Source organism: Ciconia boyciana, chromosome 2 (genome assembly GCF_034638445.1).
Source record: "Ciconia boyciana chromosome 2, ASM3463844v1, whole genome shotgun sequence".
Classification (NCBI taxonomy): Eukaryota; Metazoa; Chordata; class Aves; order Ciconiiformes; family Ciconiidae; genus Ciconia; species Ciconia boyciana.
The window spans coordinates 82,700,322-82,723,750 of NC_132935.1; the positions used below are offsets into that span (position 1 = coordinate 82,700,322).

The window sequence follows — 23,429 nt, forward strand, 5'->3', positions numbered from 1 at the left end:
AGACTGAGTTCCAGGGCCAAACAAAATGTAAAGAAACCCCTAGAAAATAAACTTAGGTAATGCCTTCACACATTCAGCACTAGATTAATCAGGCAAAAATTATTTGAATGGATTTGTCCAATGAAAATGACATTTCTGTACACAGTATGTTTTGACCTCTTTTTCTTTTGCACCATCAAATAGATTACAAAAAAAGCCCACAACTGTGCTAAACAAACACGGTTGTTTGGTTGTACCAAGTTTTTGTTCCAGCAGTGGAATTCATTAAAACAGCATGTTCTGTATATTGCCAGCAGGTCATCAGTGCTTGCTTGAGTCAGGTCCCTGACCTTTATTTTCTCTCGCCAAGTCTGCTAGATTGTCTCATTTTGGGGGCTGTTAAAATATCTAGCATTACAAATATATCTAGCATTATTTTTCTCATAGCTGAGAATATTTTCACAGGAGTGCTCATTGGTCTTCTTTGGTAATTATCAACTATTTTATTTTACATAGTGTTAGATGTGTAATTGTAAATAGCTGCTGAACAGTATGAAATAAAAAGATTTTTCCCTCAGCTAAAGAAAATTTAAATGCATTTGGAAACCTCTTTAGGATTTGAGGTGATTTTTTTTCTTTGATGGGATGGTTGGGGGGTCATCATCTCAAGCAGCTACTCAACTGTATATGTTCCCAGTGAATTATGTGGACTTGTAATTCTCTAATCTGATGTTCTGGTTGCTTTTATAGGTGTAGCTGAGATTAAATTCTTCTACAGTGCTACCCCACCAATATCTCCAATAAAATGTGCCCCTACATTCTACTCAAGTTGGGAAATGGTAATCAATCCACAGAGGTCCTGCTCAGCATGTCCCTAACCTCTATGCTTAAGCGCTGTATTTCACCCCCTGTTTTGGTTTTGGCACTGACCATAAGCACCTCAGTCCATACAAGTCTAAGTGTCAGATCAACTGTTATGTTAGGGTCCCTATCTAGGATCAAGAAATTATACCTTCTTTGCCTCCCTCCCTAATTTTATAGATGTTCTCAGAACGGACCTAACCCACGAGAGTCTACAAAAGCAACAGTGGTTGCCATTCCCTCTGTGCTGAGCCAGAGTGGGGACCAAGATGGTGACTACAACATTTCTCCTCTCAGGAAGTGGAAAACTCTGATTCAGCTCTTCTTGGCCTGAGGGGGGCTGAAACCTGTGTTTCCCAGGTAATCTGCCAATTGTTTTAGCAGTCAGGTGTGCTGCAGGGTGACACTTCTGATGTCTTCAGTCCACACTGAAGAACACCAAATAATCTGAGCTGCAGTGTAAGAGGTAGGCATGGCTGGCTGTGGATGAGATGGACATTCACCTGGGTGAGGGGAGTTGTGTGTTTAACTTCCTACTCCTGGAACCACTTGGTATTTTGTTTAGTGTGACAGCTCTGCCATTCTGCTCCTGCTAGGCACCTCCCTCAGCAGAGATCTGTGGTCAGTTCTTGAGAAGAGGCAGCGATCTGCTTCTAATGCCAAGCTATTCTGAGCAGCCAATTTGACCTCCTCCTCTTGCTCCCCCTCTTCATTCGTTCCTTTCATGAGTACTACTTTTATCAGATAGTTTTAAGTGACCTCAACTCAATGTCTGATTTCAGGCAGCTTCTGACTTAGAGGCTGACTAGTTTGGATTCCTTTGTCAGATCTTTAACTCTCGCAGTGTGCTGTAAAAGAAGCCTTAATATCTGAGTTAGATTTTGGATCCCTCCTTGGAAACCAGATACCCACAAGTTAGGGACGGTCATGGTCAACTCTGTGGCCTTTACATCATTTTTGGTTTCACCTTTCGTGCCTATTCCTGTAAAGACTTGCAGAGAGTCTTGAATGCTGGGCTATCCTATGGAAGCAAGAGCCTGCACTGAAAGCAAGTGCACTCATTCCAGGACATAAATTTAACAACTTGCCCTTCCCACCACCAGTACTCTTTGAAAGACTTGAGGCCCTGGAAGCATAAAAGGATGTCTCCTATTATGAATGTGCACTAACTCCATGGAAGTCAGATAACTTACAGCAAAAAGATCTGCTACCAGAGCTTACTGTTAATAACAATGAATTTAATCATATATTCTCAACTGATAGCCACAGACTGCAGAGAGAGATTAAACAAATGTGACCAAAGCCTTTGCCTGTTTGTGCTGTTTTGACCAAACAAAAATCTTGTATGTAAACCAATCCCCCAAATATGTGTTGTTTAACCCAAACTTTTTAGTGAGTCCAGTCTCCTCTTGCTCAGACTTTGGCTTTCCCATAGTAGACAACTACACAGATGTCCTTTATATCCTGGATGCACCAAAACAGCTTTGCTACAATAAATAATTTTACTTAAATGATCAACAGGGTGTGAAGAAGAAAATACAGAGAATTTTGTATGTATAAGTGAGGAAGGAGGTGCTTTCCTCTTTTGCTTTTCACCAATGCCATTCTCATAATTTCAATAGACTTAAGGCAGGTTTATTTCTTTCAGTGATTAAAAAAATGACGTGTACAAATTTTGTCATGGTTATTGAAATATGTGAGAGCATATGTATCTGTAACAAGATCTGATAGATAATTTGCAGTGTGCTTGGTATGTGGCATGTGTGTTTAGAATTCACCTAAGAAGAAAGAGCTGCTCAAATGAAAAGAATCGTTCATGAGGAAAAACACTAACTTGTTTTTGAAACATACATTGGACTTTACTGATCTCACTGTGCTTGGATGAAAATTTCTTCAAGCTGGAAAACAGTGGTACAGCATTTGACTTAGCTCAGACATGTCATCTTGGGAGCAAAGAAGGTTTTTCTCCTGTTTCCAAGTTGCAAATATTTTGCAATTGATTAGAGTCAGTGAGGAGGCTACAAGAACCTCACCAACAAATAGGTCTTTTAACTGTTCTTCTCTTTCCTGTTTACAGGGAAAGGTGATCCTGTCAACATGGTAATGAAAAAGAGACAAACTTCACGTAAAGGAATTTTGCGCAAGAACAGTGAATATATGCGAAGGCCCAATGGTGAAATGCCAAAATGTATATCGGTGTGCTAACTCCACTGTTATTACGGTAAGCAGGCTTTTACAGCATCTAGATCCACAGCATTGTAAATACACACCAGACTCCCCTGAAAGAAAGTGTGGTATTGATTTTGGTGTACTCTGCTGTGCTGTTAGGGTCCTTAACGACATGCTGTTATTTCAAACAGCATGACAAAAACTTACTAAAAGAATCTATTTTTCCTCAGTAATTAGAGGCGAAGCAAAAGTTAGATGATCCCAAACAGTTTCTGATGAGAATTTCACTTAATGCTTCTTTTGATCTCTACTGCTCCTGCTCCAAAGTAAAGCATCTAGGTAAAAATAAAATCCTATTAGTTGTTTCATAGGAAAGTGTTTCTCTTCTAGACAAATTTTAAACATTTTGTCTCATCATTAAAAAGGATTTTGCCATTGACTGTACTGACGTAGGGTTTCTTAGTAACACCTAGTGGCCTCTGGAACACTGGGTTAAAGTAAAAACCCAATTTTGGGTTTTGAAAAACGAAGGTAAGGTACCACAGCAACAATGTGGCTCCCTGTTTCTTTTCTCCATTCTCTCCCATCCTGCCCATTTGAGCTGGCAAAAAAAGGAAGATAAAGTCTGCCTGGACTGGGTGATGCAAAGATGAAGGTGAACACCTTGGACCTGTTCTGAGTTTGGTATAAAGCTGTTACGTGTCCACCATCCCTTTCTTCAGGGGGACCTTTCTGTCCAGCTCCTATGTGCATCGAAGGACAGAGCTGTGTGTTCCCTCTTCAGATCATCTGCTTTACAATGCCAGTAGTATTGCATGAGGTTATTTTACTATGGAGATTGTTAGTAGTGAAATGAGTTTGGGAGTTTTACGTTGAGTAAGGGAATACAGGATGTTAAATAGCAATATGTGCCTAAGAATGAAGCTATATAATTTAGATGATCTAGATTTTTCAGGCATTTGCTATAGCACAGTGAATGCAGTTCATTTCAATGTGATTTCCAAAACAGATAAGCAGGTATGTGCATTACAGGAATCACTCAAAGATGGTTTGAGTTTTGAGACTATTCACCTCAACAATGCTTCAAGAGTACAGAATACCACTTGGTAATTTAAACGTCGCCTTAATAAGGATCTATGACATTGGCATTTCTTAGAGATGATTTTTTTTTCTTTTCATGGAAGAGAAACACTTACAACACAATTAGAAGACTCACATCTATCCATTACTGAGATCATGCTGTGTCCTTGAGAGCTGTGATAGAATCACAGAATCACAGAATAGTTTGGGTTGGAAGGACCTTTAAAGGTCATCTAGTCCAACCCCCCTGCAATGAGTAGGGACATCTTCAACTAGATCAGGTTCCTCAAAGCCTTGTCCAACCTACCCTTGAATGTTTCCAAGGTGATACAAGTTGTGAAGAAGTTCTGCAGTGCTTCTTCACTCTCCTGTGCCTTCTGCCATGTGGTATGCATTTGTAAGCAAATGAGAGGAGTCAGGCATAGTCTACAGCTTTTACACTTAAATTTCATAATGATCATAGTAACTGTACTTTGAAAGAAGATTATGACTGGTGTCTTCCTTTTTCCAATGTACTTTTGTGATTTTCCCCTTGCCCAGTGCCACTTTCCAAATAAATATTTTCCCTTTCTTTTCACCAATCATTATGGATTGGTGATAAAAGATTTCACCAATCTTTTCACGTTTCTTTTCACTAATCGTCTTTTCACCATTGTTCTTCCATCCCTGAGGACCCATGCACCAATGTTAATCATATACAAACTATTTCACACAGCCATATTGTAAAGTGACTAAGTAGTATGCATGTCAGGAAGTGACAGACAGTATAACTGTTCAGTTACTTGCCTATATAAAGTTATTGAATTAACCTGGACATGATTAATGGTACTAGTTACCTCATTAAAGGTAAGTGAAAGAGAATCTGGTGTTTCAATGTTAAAGATCTACAGAAGTACAGTTTTAATAAAAGCAATTGCAACTGCAAGTAACTTTCACATAAAAAATAATTGATGAAAGGTTATCTGTATGCAGAATTATTTGGTTAAGTTTCTTTACTGGTTAAGTAATGCATCCTGCAGGTCTTTGAAATGAAATTAAGGGAACAACTTCACGAAGTTTTAGGAGTGTGGTAACTACATTTGAGTGCTGGGCTCAAGATATGTGTGGAGCTCCAGAAGAAACCACCCATACTGACCCCTCAGAATGGCAAACATGGACCTATGGCAAACTGAGCCAAGGAGAGTTGTGTGCTCTGCTCTGCTGGCATTGGTACAGACCTTTCGTATAGCACGTCTGTGCACATGCTATTGCTGTGCAGAGTGAAATCTGCCATGACAAAGACTCTATCAGTCTGCTAAGACTTGTGTTCCTCATATGTTCTCGCTGATGAGCCGTAAATATCCTCCAAGCTAGTTGTACAGTACAAGTACTATAGTTATGGTGGTCAGGTTTCTGTTAAAAGTACTGTGTAAAAGAGCTGAGAAATGTGAAACAGATGAAAAAGTTGTAAAAAAAAGATGAGATATAATGGCTGATCTCACGATAACTTCAGAAATTGTCAGTGCCATAAAGTGATGTGTTAGTCTGTGGCTTTAGGAGAAAACATAAATGCAAAACAGGTTTTCTATTTTTCTCTATTCAGCTAATGAGAATTTGACCAGGGTATAGGCATTTCATCCTATACTGACCTGCTATTTTCACTCGTTTTGGAAAACAATTGAAACTTGGTTATTTTGTGTAATGGCTTTTGCAACCCAACACGTACATCTGATTTAGCAACTTGCTGGATCATTGCATCCCTCATGGCAATGTAGTCCTTGCCATGCACTGAAGCAGGCCCCTGCTCTGTCTTGACTTGATCTGATTTTCCTGCTTTGCCCACATCTCATTCCTTCTGCCCTTGGGTCAACATTTTCTGTGCAGCATTCCCTCCAGAGGGCTGGATGACAGTGTAATTTTGTACTGCAGCTCATCTGAGATCAGCCAGCCTCTGCCTTTGCCTAAGGGTAGGGCTAATGGCTGCTTTACCTAAGAGGGTGATAGGTATGGAGAGTGGCTTCAGCCTCCCTGTCTTCCTCTGTGTAGCCACAGGGCAGAAAGAGGACTGTCAATCTTTAAAAGTTTTATGGGGGAGCTGTAGGTCTCAAACATTTCCCTGTGCATCCAAGAAGAGAACATGCAGCTAGAATGTGTGATGATAAACCCCTTAATTCACCATGTTAGTGCCATTTATTCCTAGCATTGTAATTTTCCCTTTCTCATTTTACCTTCTTCCTATCCCTCTCCCTACCAGCTGTGAACCACACAGGCAACGTACTCCAGAAGTTTGACTTTGTCATATTATTGAGTATGTGCCACAGCTGAAAATGCAGCTTCTCCCAAAATATCATTGCATCAGTTACTGCGGCACAGTGACTGAAGCCTCATTAGGTCAAATGATCCAATTGAGGTATCTGGGTGCTATTTTCAGTTTTGAATGAGCTGAGACCAGTTATCACAAAATACTCTGCAATGGGGACTTTCAATTTGCTTAAAAGTGTCAGAGTAGTATCTAAACCAACAAGAGGGGTTGCCATGAGAGGCATCTCCTGGAGAAACTGGCTGCTCATGGCTTGGATGGGTGTACACTTTGCTGGGTAAAAAACTGGCTGGATGGCCGAGCCCAAGGAGTTGTGGTGAATTGAGTTAAACCCAGTTGGCGGATGGTCTTAAGTGGTGTTCCCCAGGGCTCAGTATTGGAGCCAGTTCTGTTTAATATCTTTATCAACGATCTGGATGAGGGGATGGAGTGCACCCTCAGTAGGTTTGCAGACAACATCAAGTTGTGCAGGAGTGTTGATCTGCCTGAGGGGAGGAAGGGTCTACAGAAGGGTCTGGACAGGCTGGATTCATGGGCCAAGGCCAATTGTATGAGGTTCAACAAGGCCAAGTGCCGGGTCCTGCACTTGGGCCACAACAACCCCATGCAACGCTACAGGCTTGGGGAAGAGTGGCTGGAAAGCTGCCCGGTGGAAAAGGACCTGGGGGTGTTCGTCGACAGCCACTTGAATATGAGCCAGCAGTGTGCCCAGGTGGCCAAGAAGGCCAAGAGCATCCTGGCTTGTATCAGAACTACTGTGGCCAGCAGGACTAGGGAAGCGATCATCCCCCTGTACTTGGCACTGGTGAGGCCGCACCTCAAATACTGTGTTCGGTTTTGGGCCCCTCACTACAAGAGAGACATTGAGGTGCTGGAGCGTGTCCAGAGAAGGGCAACGAAGCTGGTGAAGGGTCTAGAGCAGAAGTCTTATGAGGATCAGCTGAGGAAACTGGGGTTGTTGAGCCTGGAGAAAAGGAGGCTGAGGGGAGACCTTATCACTCTCTACAACTACCTGAAAGGAGGTTGTAGAGAGGTGGGGGTCAGTCTCTTCTCCCAGGTAACAAGTGATAGGATGAGAGGAAACAGCCTCAAATTGCACCAGGGGAGGTTTAGATTGGATATTAGGAAAATTTTTTTCACTTAAAGGGTTGTCAAGCAGTGGAACAGGCTGCCCAGGGAAGTGGTTGAGTCACCATCCCTGGAGGTATTTAAAAGAGGTGTAGATGTGGCACTTAAGGGACGTACTTTAGTGGTGGACGTGGCAGTGCTAGGTTAATGGTTGGACTCGATGTTCTTAAAGGTCCTTTCCAACCTAAATGATTCTATGATTCTATGATTCTATGATCTTAAAATGGGTGGACCACTAATCAAAACATAATAAATAAGCAAAATATGGTTTTGAAAGTGTATCGCTTTCAGTAGTGCTTTTTCCCAGCTCTCTGTTTTCTTGTACTGTAAGGCATAACAAGAAATAAATATCCTAAAACACAGGCCCATCTGCAGCCTCAAAAAAAGCAACTAATGTGAAAGAACAGTAACCCCAGCTCTGGGGTTTTTTTGTGTTGTTTAAAGCCCTACATAAATCAAGAGGAGGCCCACAAAGGGAAGACTGCTTGGTTTCAGGGACTGGTCTTGATTTTCTGCTTAGGATAATCAAGATCAGGAATTCATCTCTAATTAAAGGCAAACAAAAAATATGCAGGATTTTCACATACATTCTTTTCATACTCACAGTTTAACGTGTTATGTATACAGTATTCTTTTCCTTTAATTCAACTTTCTCAAATTATGTGCAGACAGCTTCAGCTGCAGGGAAAGGTGGGAGTATTTAGGATATCTAGAATTTAACTGTTTCACTCCTACTACAGAAAGACCTGTTTCTTTATCAGAGGTATTCAAGAGAAATGTGGTTTCTATTTTCAACAGAAAACATCAGTGATTCTGTGTGATTCTGTTGTGTGGGGTTTTTGGAGGGGTGCTTTTGTTTTGGTTTTTTTTTAGTGAATAGATCCTAGTGAAGATGTTGGTCTGGCTTCTTTGAAGAAATACATGCTTTTAATAAACATAGTGCTTTTTCCTTGTCTGCTTCTGTTGCAGCTCTGGTTATTTTTGCAGTGATTTTCCATGGCAATGTCATTCAAGTGAATGAAATTTAAGCAGGATGTGGGTTTTGTCACTTTGATGGTGATGTAGTTTCCCAGATGCAAGTTTTTCATTAAGAAATTAATATTGGCAGATTGGGTATTACAGTAAACTGAACAAGCTCGAGTGTGCGGTAGGACCACATCATTTTGCATGGTGATGTTTAAGTTCCCCTCTCTCCCCGCACAGTGAAGTCTGGGGTTGATTTACATAAATTCTTAGATTTCTAACAGCAGCACCCCATAAGTTGAACTATTCCTCATGCTTTTGGCTCCCTTTCTGAGACATATTGCTGACACTTCCATCACTGAGTCAGTATAGCCCAATGAATCAATGTCTGATGTCTAGTTTTTAATAGAGGGAAAGGTTTCTGATGATATATGTGGTTGCATTTCATTCTGTGGCAATAAGATGAATGAAGATTAAAGTTTGGCTGAGATAGTTCTAGCCCGAGATCCTCTTCACCTAATGCTTGGAGAACACTTACTCACACAACTTGACTTTGTCTATTAAACATGCTTTCCATAATTAAAGAAGCTCTGTGTGTTGAACTGGATGCTGAGAGCCAGCACAGCCTTCTGGTAGGCCAGTTGTCGGGAGTGGTTTAAATCGTAAGCTCTTAGGAGAGGCAATACTGAGGTAAATTCCAATCAAGTAAAAGATTCAACATCTCCAGCAAAACAGTTTTCTCAGAGAAAAAAAAAAAGGCATTAAGAACCAATTTTCTTGAATAAAAGAGTGAATGCCCTTCTTCCCTGATGTAAGACTAGTAATAGCTGTGCAAGGAATACTGGAACATTTTTTTGTAATGACTATTTATTTCTGTGGGTTGTTAGTCCAGTAGTCAGAGGCTTTCTGCAAATCATTTATGTTAATGTGGGTATTTGGGGGCTTTGTATTTTTTAAAAGGTTTATTTAAAATACTGAAAGCAAACATGCACTGCTCACTTGGTTAGTCACCAGTGCATCCTTGGTCCTGCTTTTTCCTTCTCTTCTGTTCACATGGACTCTATCATTTACTCCTCTGAAAAAAGTGAACAGTAAGAGAAAGCTGAAAATGGAGAGCTGGCAGCTAGGTCTAAAATAATTCGTAAGTACATCACTGCAGAGGGAAGTTTAGTTTCACCAAAATGCAAATAAACTGCCCATTCTTCCTGCAAGGCTATCGAATTGCATCTCCTCCACAAGATCAAGTACCTTTTTCTTTCTGACTGTTCCCAGCCCTGCAGCTGTTGCAGCACACACCTATTCTTACCCAGATTTGCTGAGTTACTGTGACCCACCATCACCTGCTCTCCCTGCTGCACCAACAGCCCGTGGGTCTTCCCTGTAGCCATGACCTCGCTGCAACTCCTTCTCTCATTTTGCTGTGCCATAGTCTGCTTTCTTCTGGGCACAATGGACTCCCTGCAGGCTTTGGTTACCGACTCATGGACAGGGATGACTGCAGCTGAAGTCTGATGCTCTTCCCGCTCTGGTGTCTGCCCAACCCCACTGTATGGATGGTTTGCCTTTTTGTAAAGCAGCTCCTGCATTGCCACAGATCATAGAAGAGTAATATTTTCGTGGTGTGAGAACGACCTCATGAGTAACTCAGCTTGCATGGGTGGTGGGTGTTGGCAACTGTGCTTGCAGGGCTAGCCTAACCTGTGCTTGCTTGCAGGTGAAAAACCTCACAGGTGTTCAGACTAATGGAGGTGACTAAATGTGACATTAGCTTTAGTTAGAATAAATTCTAATTTTATTTGGCTTTTTTAGAGGTGCATTTCATAGCTAGTGTTTTGTATTATAGTACTCATCAATAAGAAATGAAATTGGCAAGTGGGTAGAATTGAGCCACTTCAGGATTTTTACTTCTTAAAATTTACTCCAAGTAAGTTTCTGATTTATGGTTTGTTTTTTTAAAAAAAAAGCCTTCTAACAATTAACATGTTACTTTTTTTTCTTATAAGGAATCATATTAATATCTCACTCTTTTTACAAATTTACCATAGTGGAAAAGTTTAATCCAAAAATATGTAAGAAACCTTTGTTACTGGAACTTTAAAATTGGCAGTGAACAACCACTGTAATTTTAAAGTAGCTATTTTGTATTTTGGTAAAGATTGTTTCAGCTTTTCTCTTCCAGCTGCAGAATATTTTTACTTTTTCCTTTTCCTGTTTTCAAAGAGTGTAGGATATTGTGAACAGTTCTTTTTTTTTCTGTTTATGTATTACAAGAAATATTATCTTAATTATTCAAAGGATAATTTAAAAAACAGGCCTTGTTTTTTATAATATAACTTTTTTCAGATATCCTTATTTGGATCCTTTCCTTTCCTTTCCTTTCTCCTTTCCTTTCCTTTCCCCTTTCCTTTCCTTTCTCCTTTCCTTTCCTTTCCCCTTTCCTTTCCTTTCCCCTTTCCTTTCCTTTCCCCTTTCCTTTCCCCTTTCCTTTCCTTTCCTTTCCTTTCCTTTCCTTTCCTTTCCTTTCCTTTCCTTTCCTTTCCTTTCCTTTCCCCTTTCCTTTCCTTTCCTTTCCTTTCCTTTCCCCTTTCCTTTCCTTTCCCCTTTCCTTTCCTTTCCCCTTTCCTTTCCTTTCCCCTTTCCTTTCCTTTCCCCTTTCCTTTCCTTTCCTTTCCCCTTTCCTTTCCCCTTTCCTTTCCCCTTTCCTTTCCTTTCCTTTCCTTTCCTTTCCTTTCCTTTCCTTTCCCTTTCCTTTCCTTTCTCCTTTCCTTTCCTTTCCTTTCCTTTCCTTTCCTTTCCTTTCCTTTCCTTTCCTTTCCTTTCCTTTCCTTTCCTTTCCTTTCCTTTCCTTTCCTTTCCCCTTTCCTTTCCCCTTTCCTTTCCCCTTTCCTTTCCCCTTTCCTTTCCCCTTTCCTTTCCCTTTTCTTTCCTTTCCTTTCCTTTCCCTTTCCTTTCCCCTTTCCTTTCCCCTTTCCTTTCCCCTTTCCTTTCCTTTCCTTTCCTTTCCTTTCCTTTCCTTTCCTTTCCTTTCCATGCAAGAGTGTTTTCTGAGCTTCTTAAAAACGTTTTTTCCATGCTTGTTCCTACCTTCCAGACAATTGTCAAGTTTCCTAGAAACATTATCGTCCCAGTGCCTTTGTTGTGCTAATCACTGAATTTGGGAATTTAAGCTTCAGGTGTGCTACTCTAAAGTCACTTAGGATGAGATAGACCAACTTTTCATTCCAGTCTCGAGTCTCCTTCTACTGCATGTTGCTTGATTCGTCCAATCTGCTTACATAACTGGGATCACCATTTGGTCTTGAGTAGCTAAACTCCTCATGAAATCCAAGACTGCTGAGCATTTCCAAAGAAGAAAGAGGTAGTTACGTATGAACTATATACTCTTGAGTGCATGAAAACTGTTTTTCTGAGTATGAGCACATGTAGGGATAAGCGTTGTCCCATACGAAGGACCCCCACTGCCTGACCTGCACTTTTACTGAAGTCCAAGAAGGAAAGAAGAGTTTGTGGAATGTACAAACCCTGTGGAGTTTCAGTCTGTTGATAAAGCAAAGAAGAAATAAAAGTGAACTGCGTGCAATTTTGAGTCATCTGCTAACTGACTATAAATCTACAACAGTCTATTTATCACTTCCACCAAGGCTACAGCAATTCAAACAGGCAAGAGCACACAGCTGCCTGTGCCTCTACGCATTGCCTATGGACGGGTCAAAAGCTGAACATAAATCAATAATATTGGCCTGCTGCATAAAAGGCAAAGCCCACACTCCCAGGGAGAAATGGAGTGGTGGCTTCATGCGAAGTACCCCTGGGCACTGCGCAGGATGATCACGTTCAGGTAAGGTTTTAAACTGGACATTGTGTCTAGTTCTGGGCACTGCACTTAGAGATGCTTACAGACTAAGGAGAGAAAATCCAAGACCACTCATGAGGATGATCAGGGCTCTTAACAACATTTCTCTCAAGGAAGGACATAATGCAGTGGGTTTTTTTCATGTCAGAGATGGGAAGACTGAGGGGGAGGTATGATAACTGTGCTCACATATGTGAGCACTTCATGTCCGTGGTGGGTGGAGCAAAAGCTGGTGAGGTGCAGCAAGGAAGAGTCAAGTTTGATATTAAGAAAAAGTTTCTCATGACAAGCATATGGAAGTACTGGAGAAGATGTCTTCATCACCGAAAATCCTTTGCAACTGGATTTGATAAGCATGGGCCAGGAACAGTTTACGTAATCCCTGTCCTTCCCAGGTGACCTTCTGAGACTTTTACCAGCCTTGAGATTTCTGTTGGAAGATGATCTAAGTTTCTCCTTTCCTGTACCTGAATAATATAGGAAGTTTTTTCCAAAACCTTGCAGTAACATATTAGGGTATTAAACAATGCAATGGGATTGCCTAAAAGCAATGGTATCTACTTAAGTACCCAGTCCTACTGTAATTTGTTAATTCTGCCAGGTTGTTTTTTTGTGGCAAGTTCTAAATTTTACAAGAATTTTATAAATTTTTTATCTAAAGATATACAATTACCAAAGTTTTAGCAACATCTTCAGAAAGGCTTGGAGAAGGGACAGCCATCCTTAATAAGAAGAAATGTGTCCCTAGGTGTAAGTGTAGCTTTCCAGGGCATGCCAGTCCTGACGTAGCTTGTGAGACCAGTCACTTTGCCTCCACCAGCCCATCCGAAATAATCAAGCACTTACAGAGAGCTCTTGACTGTTAAGTCTGAGTTTTTATATTCCCTTGCACTTTTCTGTTTGAATTGAGACTTGTTCTTTTATTTTTCAAGGCAAAAGAGCACACGTACTTCAAATTAATAATGATGCAATAATAAAGCTGAGTTGCACTGCTCCTATAAACATGAGGTGCAAGCGTGCAGGGTTAGGAGTCCTGGGGTATTTGGAGAGTACTCTTTTACTAAACTGCAGGGGCCTCATTGTAGGCTGATAACTCAGGGTGCCAGGTCAGTGGTGAGATATCTTCTTTAAGTGTTAGCCAGAACTTGTTGGCAGGCAGTAGGGATGTGGATAGAGGACTCGAAGGTCAGATGTTGTTCCAAGTTTGTCACAAGTATGCATTAGGGAACAGCAGTGTGGGGGTGGACAGGGCTGAGACGCTAGATTTAAGCAGGAGACTGGTGCCTGACACCACCATCATTGCAGACAGGAGTGTGGATAAAAGGACACAAAACTACAATGCTGTTTTTCTTCAGACTTCTGAATTCATGAAATAACTGTAGGGCTGCCCATAATGTATCAATGTTAACCCAGCCCTATCCAGTACAAAAAACATGATCGCATACTTCAATCGTTTTGAGACGTGTCTGCTGAATGTCATGTAGATTCCTGACGGTGCAGTTGCAAGCAGGACAGATTTTAACTGCCTACGAAGAAGGACATAAATTCTCTAAATGCTCTGCAAAATCAGACCAGCCAGCTTTCCCAGTACACTTTCTCTTCAGCAGCATGAATAACTATACTTGTTATTTAGTGAGACCATGCAAGCGTAGTCATTTCCTCTGGTCCATTCCCATTGCATTGCGCCACATCCACCGCTGTTGGATTAGGGATGTTACAGGGTGCATTCCCTCCTGTTCCCTTTCTGTTTATGGACCTACTGTCTATAAATTTGTGTGATCCTTTCTGAATCCGCCAATGTTGTCTGTCTCCACAATCTTCTGTGGCAGCAAGTTCCACAAAACTGACATGAGGTACAGTGTGATTTTTCATGAGAGGAACTCCTGAGCCTGCCTTTCTGATTTTCTTTCTAGAAAGTTTTGGTTCCTGCACCTTGGTCACTTCAAAATAATAGCTTTGAAGCATGTGGAGCTGGGGGTGGAGTTTTCCTTCTGCCCCTCCATTTTGCACATATCTGTAGACTTTCTGTTGGCTACCAGTGGGACTGTATGGAGGCAAAAGCATCTTCATAGCCTTTTATCCACTTTCTTCCATGTGATGTATCCTTAAGATTGTGTCCATATTTCACCATGTAGTAACAAAACTAGTCAAAGTATTAGCTAAAACTGATGCACTCCCATCTTAATCTGTTTAGATGTCTGGGTTTTAGTATTTAAGCAACAAGTGTTACGTGTGCCTATAGCTAATTCAGGTCAGGATCACATCCTTCTGCAGGAAGATGGGTGGTGTAGGACTAGCTGTGTAATAGGGAAGAAACTGTGAAGAATAATCCTCCCAGTATATCTATACTTTTTGAAGGGGAAGTGTTTGACCCAGTGTTCACAATATGGGTTGAGGATTATCCTCCATACAGGCATACCCTTGGTCTCTCTCCTGTGAGTGAAGTCAGTCCTATGGAAACCTTGCCTCTGCTGCTGCCCTGAGTGTCCTCCGTCTATGGCAGGAGAAGCTGCTGGTGGAGCAGCCACTGGAGCATCCTGTGACTCTCCCAGATCCTCTTCTTAGAAGGATTTGAGCGCACAGAAGTTTCTGCTGATAAAAGGCTGGTATAGCCCAAGGCTTCCAGAGTTTTCCAGGTAGCTCTTGAATGTTCACAGGATGACTTTATGTGCAAAATGTTAAGTCAGTCTTTCTTCCCCTGCAGTGCCTATTGATACAGAAATGCACTCTGCAGCCCTTCAGCCACGCTGAATTTTGTGGCATGGGAGTGAAAGAAAAGGAAAAAGCCTTTGACCTTGTTAATTGAGCAAATTGAATTTTCTGTGGCTGGCAATATTACATCATCTTCATGTCATTTTTACAGTACCTTTCTGACTCTAACCATACTGTAAACTATGGCCAGAGGTGCATTTTCAAGGCTCAGATCTGGAGCTTCTAAAGAATTATCTTATTCAATTTGAGAGTGGTGATGGTAGCTCACCAGGTATTACTGCAGCCAGAAAAGAGGTTAAATCTAGATGGAAATAGAAAAAAACCTCAACATTTGTATATTTTCTGTAATAGCCTCTATTTGACTAATCTGAATAGATTCATACCTGGGGTCAGGGAGGCAGGCTATTCTTTTTTTTTTTCCCCCCCAATCATTGACAGCTCTTTAGCAGTTTTCAAGAAGCAGTCGACAAAAGAAAAAAAAATATTAGAATGGTTAGAATGTTGATTTTAAAAACAAAAGTATCCCTGATCTTTTGGTATGGATTTATCTTTTTTCCCTATAGACGAAAATCTCTCGGAAGCCTGGAGGTCAACAGGAGCTGAGACAGAACATCTTCACTTAATTCCTTCAGGTGCAGTATCATATATTTGGGGAAAATTTTTTAAAGTATTTTTTAAAGTTTTGAAAGTTGGGAGGGTTTAAGTATTCAGAGAACACACATACCTTTAAAGAGATACAGAAAAATTCTAAAAGGAGTGTTTTTTTGTTTGTCATATACATACAGATATACTTACGCATACACACAAACGCGCATTTCATTTAACCTTCTTGTTGATAATCGCTGAAGGCCAAAAGAGTAAAATCTTGATTTGCTGCACCTTGGGAAGCAACCTCCTCTTTTCAGATGCCTTTGGCAGGAGAGAGCGCAGTTAGTGAAACAGAGCACTGCTGGGTTGAAAGTGCTGCCAATACAGATGACAGCAGCACTTTGTCTCGGTGGAAATGCTTTGTAGCTTGAGTCATGCCTTGCCCCGTCAGACATGCTCGGTACAGCTCCCCCCGTCCTCCACCTCCTTCTCACAGCCTTCCTAAAATGCCTTTCCCTCAACAGGGAGGGATCCTATGCTCCACCTATTTCCCTTTTTATTTTACTTCATTTCAGGTTTTCAATATTGTTTAAGCATAAGATACAACATATTGCAGAAATGGCAATTCATCCAGCATTTTCTTTAAAAGTTAAGATATTCAGAAGCAAACTTAATGCTTTCTTTTGCCCATATTCCTACTGCACAAGTCCACATAGGATGCAGTCAGTTACAGCTGTTGGCATATTGAATCATTTTAATAAGATCATTTCAGAGGATTCCTTTTCTTCGCTCCTCAAATTCTTCAAACTTATCAGGAGTGTCAGAGAAAAGAAGGAAGTGTGTGATACCAGCTGCATTGCTTATTTATGGGCTCACTGGTCTTTTTTAATTTTTATTTTCATTTTTACTTGCTCTCTCCTAGCTCCTTGCTGAAATAGCAGAAACATCTGTCTCCCTTCCTTCATTGAGGAGAATCATTTATGAGTCCCAGATTTACCAACAGTATCAGTTACATCCAGCAAACCTCACTCTTGGTCTTATTAATTACTTTCCATCTGCTTTTCCCTCAGGCATCTTGGTTAGCAGAAAAATGCTGACAATCAACAGTAATGGCTTCTTAAGTTAGTTATTTAAGCAGTTACTGTGGGCAGAAAGGGATGGTCCTACTAGGGTTTGGGGGTTTTGCTCTTGTCTCTTTTTTTTGTTTAAGTGAACACTTATATTCTTCTTTTCCCATGACTTTTCCCTCTTTTGGCTAGGTTGCTCCCTCGGTCTCCTACTGGGAAAGCAGCATTGAACTTGCAGTGCTGAAAAGATGATTAATGATAGGCAAAACTGTATACAACATGCAGTTTATTTGGGGGGGAGGAGCGCACAGTGCAGTGCTGCATTGGAGAATTCTAGGCAAATGGTGTGTGAAATTGTTGACAAATTGCCCTCATTAAGCTCACTAAATGAATGCTTTCATGAGAACATTGGCTTGATATCACCATGTATAATGTAACTTCTACTTGAGATTGCCTGTGCTGCTATTCTTATCTTTTAAACCCTTGTAATGGCTTTAACGTCCTGATAAAGCCAACCATTGTAGCTGTCTTCACTGTTTAGTACATGGGATGTGAAGGAAAATTGCTGAGGGTGACTTCCATGAGTGACTCTGAATTATTCATTAATTTATTCACCATAATGAACCATTCTGAGCCCGGTCACCAGAGTTCATAAATGCCAAAAAATGGATTTAGAAATGCCTTAAGTTCCTCAGACTCTTTAACTTGATCCCTGTCAATGAAAGGGGCAGTAAAAGGACAGCAGTCACAGAAGCCTCTGTTTTAGAAAATGCAACTTTGGATACTGTTCAGCCTTGTTGATGGTAGAAAACTTTCAGAAAAAATATGTCTTAAAGATGATGGTGTTTGATGATCCAGCATGTTCACTGGCATTTGAGTAAGGTCAGTGTGCACTACACACTTGCCCTACCAAGCTGAATTCTGGCCATCAGCCTAAATATGCCCTGCTGGGCAAATAATGAAGTGTGGAGCGACCACAGGGAGAACTGCATAGACTACTGAGACCTTCAAAGATGAAGGTCAGGCCATGGCCTAGCGTCCAGGCTTGTACCACACACAGTGTGTGTTTGTTACCAGGTTTTACTATAGTAAGAGGGAAAGTATCCATGCAGAAAGCTACCAGTGTGAACTGTTTCCCTTTGATTAAGCAGTTGCTTTAGCTGCTGCAAAGGTGTAGGAGATGACAGCCATTGATCATATTGAAAGATGATCCATACAATGAAAAGCTGAAAAATCCCTGTCCTAAACCAATTGTATACCATGCAGAAAATGACATGAGTATAGATATAAGGCTGTCTTTGTGTTGAAGACTGCTGGTAATTTTGAACAGGAATCATAGTATAGGAAGAGAAAAGTGGCATGAATGTATTGTTAACCATTGATCCACTTGGGGTAAAACCAGATGTGGCTGGTCCTTCTTAGAGCTTTTACTGCAAGGAGAGCCTGGCTGGAAAAAGCTGTCATACAGGAAGAAGAGGAAAAGCACACCCCGTAAACAAGAGAACGGGAGACTGGTTTTCCATCATCTTTCTTCTCTGTCACACAGTGTGACTTCTCAACTCATACTCTTGCACAGCTCCAGTAACCCCCTTTCCTTTCATTACAGCTAGGTAAGCATGGCTACAGGAACATCTGGGAACTTTGGGAGAGATTTTTCATTCGTAACTTGGCTTTCCAGTATGGGAAAGATTGGGAATGATTGAATTAACATCGATCTCCACTGCTATAAGCTGCACTAGGAAACTGCATAAGCAGCTGCAGGCAGGGAAGGGTTTGTGTGGGTGCTCTGTAGTTGGCCTGGAGTGTACCTTAGGGTACCTTTGTGGGCCATTAAGCTCCCCTTGCTGACTTTAAACTAAAGTACCTTGAGGAGAGTACCTATGATCCCTTTCAACAGTAACACTGAGGGTGTGAATACACCTATGGTAGGTGACTAGCACAAGCACTTGGTAACATAAACATCTGTCTACCTTTAGGTCAGATAAATAAAATGAAGCCACTTAGATCTGTCAAGCTGTCGTAAGACAGGTTATTTGGTTTATTTTCTTACTTGGGGATGAGTGTGAACACATCTTCCCCACTACCACAAACTATGCAGTCCAGTTTCCCACATTTAGGGAAATCTCAGGTGAGCTCCATTACCTTGGTAAACTGTTTTCCTGAACATGGTGTCTCCCCTGCTGTAAAAATCTAGATATTCTGTGGCTGTGATGTGCTGAGGCTAAAGCTTAGGTAGGTGGTACCTCTGGGATTTGAAGTTGACTTCTTTTTACTAGGCAAGAACTTGAACCAACTAAGCTATTCTTGCAAGCAACTGTGTAACTATGTCTTCACTGATCATCCTGCTGTCCAGAATAGTCTGGGGTGACCTCTCTACTTGTCAGTAGTGTCATTGACTATAGAGTACATTGGCCCTCAAGTGGGTTTTTGAGTTGTTTAGAGAGGCAGCATATGGATTATCACCTCTGAGCATCCTGGTACCTCATGAGTGGAGTACAAAACTGTGTATCTCATTGTATGTGGTACAGGATTTAAAACTGGTTATATAAAGGAATTTTTCTAAGACTGGTAAGTCCAAGCTTTCTCTCTTTTAGCAATCATATTAGAAAAAAGTGACTTAAAAGAACTGGTAATATGTCCTCCATAGCAAATCTGCTAGTGATTGCAGCCTAATGCGACATCTGATAAATTTTAGAATTAGCAGGTTACACAATCAAGGAGTTATAATAATGACTACATTAACCCACTGTGTTTAGTTTGGGAGATAAGACTTGTTTGGAAAGAGGGCAGGAAGGAAGAAATAGGAATTGTGAAGAACATGAAGAAATGAATAATATCCTGCTTGGACAGGGCTAGTGTCTCTATTGAATGTGTGGGACAGATATTCCACAATCAGTACAAGCAGCCTATCTTCATAAGCAGCCTCTCCTGGGAGGTGTCCCTTGAAAACACCAAGGATTATGGCACCAACTGTCCAGGTGTTCATGAATATGGCTAGCAATCAGGGTAGTAGGAGTGGTTTTTTGTAGGCATCCCCAAACCTTTGTTGACAGAGACAGTTTGAGACTGGAAGGGTTGTAAGGAAAATCCATGAGCTCCACAAGGAGGTGCTCCCAAAGATGTGGTAGCCCTGCAACAAACCTTGTAGCAGCTTCTTGCAGCTTCATGGAGCAACAGATTGAGCTGGCAAGGCTGTTGGTGTCTGGAAGATCTCTGAGCCTTGACTGACCAATGGCTCAGTCCCACGTGCTCCCTGTTGGAGTAGACCATATTTAGCTGCTAATGTCTTGATGGTCCACCAGTTCTGGTGAGAATAGCTGCTTTAAAGGCATCATAAGCTTGCATTTTGGGACTTGCTCTTGTGATGTGTATCTTAAGTATCTTGCAGTATTATGACCTGAAGGAGAAAGCTGAAGTTCACTGTTCCTCCTAGAAACTTCTTTACATTAAGACTCTGGCTCATGTTCCTCCAACAAAGGGCTGTGGGAGTTTAATATCCCACTGTCCTTCACCTATTTGTAATGTCCATCTATTGCCTGTGAACCTGGTGTGAAGCATAAGGAGATTTTTGTCCGGATGCCTGTCATTCCAGTATGCTAACACAAACTTGCATTTATTGCATTTTTAGAGAAGTGACTACCTGGCACCTTGACCAGACGTGGCTGAGGAGTAGCACTCGGGTTTTAAGCCATTTTGGCTACGAAGCAGTGACTTCTGACGTATGAGGACACACAACTTGGGATGGTAAAAATCAAGTACTGACAGAGCAAAATCTACTAGAAGAAATCTGTTAAAGGCTTTTAAACTGTTCATGGCAATTTCTATGGTGGTTGGAAGATGCCAGCTTTGAAAGCAGACAGTCTTAATTTAAGCTACTCATTTTGATATTCCTTTAAGCAGTATAATATTAGATTTTGATAGATAAAGAGAAGGCAGTAGGGTGGGAAAAAAAAATCTAAAGAGAAAATATCCAGAGCCTTAGTAATAGACAATATTTCAATATGGGATCTAAAGTTTTATGTCACCCACTCCTGTACCGGCTGCTATCACCATCTGCTTGATCTATTTGATCTTCTGTCCAGGGTAAGCAATGAGTTATGTACTTGATCCCAGCTCCTGTAATCTGCCAGTTGATATCAAGGCCTCCTCTTCATTTCTTTCCATCAGATCCTGAAGAAAGAATCTACCCTTGTCTGTTACACTCTTTGCATTGTCATCAGGTGTCTCTTTGAGCCAAGTTTTGTGGTAATGAAATGGGCAGACTCCTCCAGGAGCCATGAGTGAGGGGCACACTGTGTGGTGAAGGGCAGAGCCTCACAAAACAGAAGTATCAATGAAAATCAGATTGAAAAAGTAATGCTTCAGCTGTTGGCTCACTTTGTAATAAGATCCCTATAATATTTCTCTTAACTATGAAGGACATGTGCAAGTGATTTAATATGTACGAGCAAAAATATTTAGAATAATAGATCTGAATGTTAGAAATGAAGCAACGACACTTTGTTTTCCAGAAGCAATTGACTGATTTAATTAAGCCAGAAATTAGCCTGTTAGATGATGGCTCATAAAATTTCTGGAAATATCAAATGCATGCTAATTGTGCTGGCTTTACATGTAGACACTGTCCTTATGGCAAATTTCCAAATTAGTCATGGACATATGGGACAAGGCAAGCTGTCTGTGGAGGGATGAAAACTGGAAGAGGCTGAACCTGATGCACTGCATGCTAGAATCACTCTGCTGGAACATTTGCCATAGGTGGAGAAAACTTGCTCTGTTATTACATGAAAAACCTCCTAGCAGAGCACACAAACAAGACTGTCCTGTTGCACAAGAGGAAGTATATGCGCTCTTCATGGGCTGATGCTTGAACCATTCCTTTGCATCAGGACAGCTGCCATCAGTGTCCTCTGTGGGTTCGTGCCTGGTGCTCACACCTTAGCTTTGTTTCAACAGGTAAATGCTGATGTTTACATAGACGCACACTTTTCTTGCACTGTAGCACTGTAGTCCAGCTTACAGTATTGAAAGAGCTTGTGCATGTTTCTTCAAGCACCCATTTTTCTCAGAGTACCACACTGCTGTTTACAAACCAAGTTCTGGTTCTTGGTTAAGAGTGCAGGACGTGGTGATAGAGTGGCATTAGCATTACTGACAGCTGACAGCATTTGTTGGCTTTACCTCTGGGAGAAGACACATAGCTTGCTCTCAGCAGGCACAAGCTGCCTCAGAGGAAACCTAGTTCAGCTCCATCTGTGAGTTGGGTGACCCAGTGACTGGGCGCGCTGTGATTCTGCCAGGCCTGTGAGGAGACCTATGGGCATCAAAGAGACTTTTTTCCCCCAGTAAGCCTTGTGCAGAGCTATCCATTAATTCTTCACTGAAAACCAGGGGAAGTCAAGCCAGGATCTAAAGGAAGTCCAGGCTGGCTGTGCAGGGAGTAACACAACCAAGGGAAAATGAGGCATTTTGGCTGCAGGCTGGACAACTCAGGTGTGATGTCTAAGAAAGCTCTGAAATACAACAAAACTTTCTGATAGAAACTTGGTGAAACTCCCCTAAAGCAGCACAATTTAGCCACTCCCCTGTGGCTAAATTGTGCTGCCTTTCCTTGTGAAAGGAAGAAAGAACTGGGAGGGAGCCCGTCAGGGCTGAACAATTCAAGAGCCACTGCCTGTGAATTTTCTTAGGATGTTTTGCATTAACATCAGTCTGAGGCAGAATAATGGAACTAGCAGCGGTGAGAGACCAGAAGAAAGCAGTTGGTTCAGGGAACACTGATGAAGACTGAATATAGAGGGAAGTTAGTGGAGATTAGTGCTGAGGAGAAAAATTCTGTGGAAATGTGAGAGGTTGCTGGTTACCGCCTTGGGAGGGAAGACAGTAGAGGAAGGAAGAAGGAAGGGAAGACCAGAAGGGTGGAAGAGAGCTTTGTTGAGTGAGGTCTCTGGGATAAATGGGGCCCGACAAGCTGAGACTGCAGCTAGCCAGATGTGAAGAAAGGATGTGAAATGAGGCATTGGTGTGCATGTGGTGTGGCACTGTTTGTATGGGCAGTGGACCAAGGTCAAAGCAGAAGGAGCAGTGCTTATAGAGATGCAATGGTCAGAAGAAGCTTGGTCTAATGCAGCATCCTTTGTCCATCACCCTGTGATCCTGCAGCACCTGCTGCTTCTTGGGAGAAGATACACACAGCTGAAAAAATGCTTTGTCTTTCCCCAGTGTTGATTCCTGTAGGCTGCTTCTAGACAGGCATTTTCAGAGTTTGCCCACATCCCTGTTCGGGGAGTGTCCACAGTGTGAGTGTTCACTATGTGCAACCCAGGCATAAATCTCACCCTGCTCTGTTTTTCACAGAAAGGAAACCTGGCCACACCAGCTGCACAGTGTGCTGCAGCCAGGGTCCCGAGAAGAAGGAGAGCGTAGACACAACCACAGTGCTTGGAAAATCTTCCGTTGCCATAAGTGCTTCTCTTAGTCCAACTAACAGCAGTCTGTTCAGCAGAGCTTAGGCTTCCAACCCTGCAAATGATCGCTATAGATGTCAATGAGATGAAGCAATGTATCTTCTTGAGTTCATTCTTTGCTTAGTTCTTGGAGAATGCACCAGCCAACCCTGTGTTTTAAACCAAACAAAAACTCCCTACATTAAAATGGCAAGGTCAGACATAAGCTATGAAATGCCAGAATTAATTTTGCCTCCACGGTCCTACTATGGCTCCACTGTGCT

General features: G+C 41.6%; 2 long non-coding RNA genes across 2 annotated transcripts in view; both read left to right on the plus strand.

Moving 5' to 3' along the window:
• LOC140647911 (uncharacterized) overlaps positions 1 to 1,169 on the plus strand; it is a 42,158-nt gene extending 40,989 nt beyond the window's left edge. Inside the window, exon 3 of the long non-coding RNA XR_012041016.1 lies at positions 1,021 to 1,169. This is a non-coding gene — a long non-coding RNA (uncharacterized lncRNA). The remainder of the gene's footprint in view (positions 1 to 1,020) is intronic.
• Positions 1,170 to 2,928: 1,759 nt separating this feature from the next.
• On the plus strand, positions 2,929 to 20,504 carry LOC140647910 (uncharacterized). The gene is made up of 3 exons (XR_012041014.1): positions 2,929 to 3,061; positions 15,608 to 15,676; positions 20,328 to 20,504. It is a non-coding gene; the product is annotated as an uncharacterized lncRNA (long non-coding RNA).
• Positions 20,505 to 23,429: the final 2,925 nt, after the last annotated feature.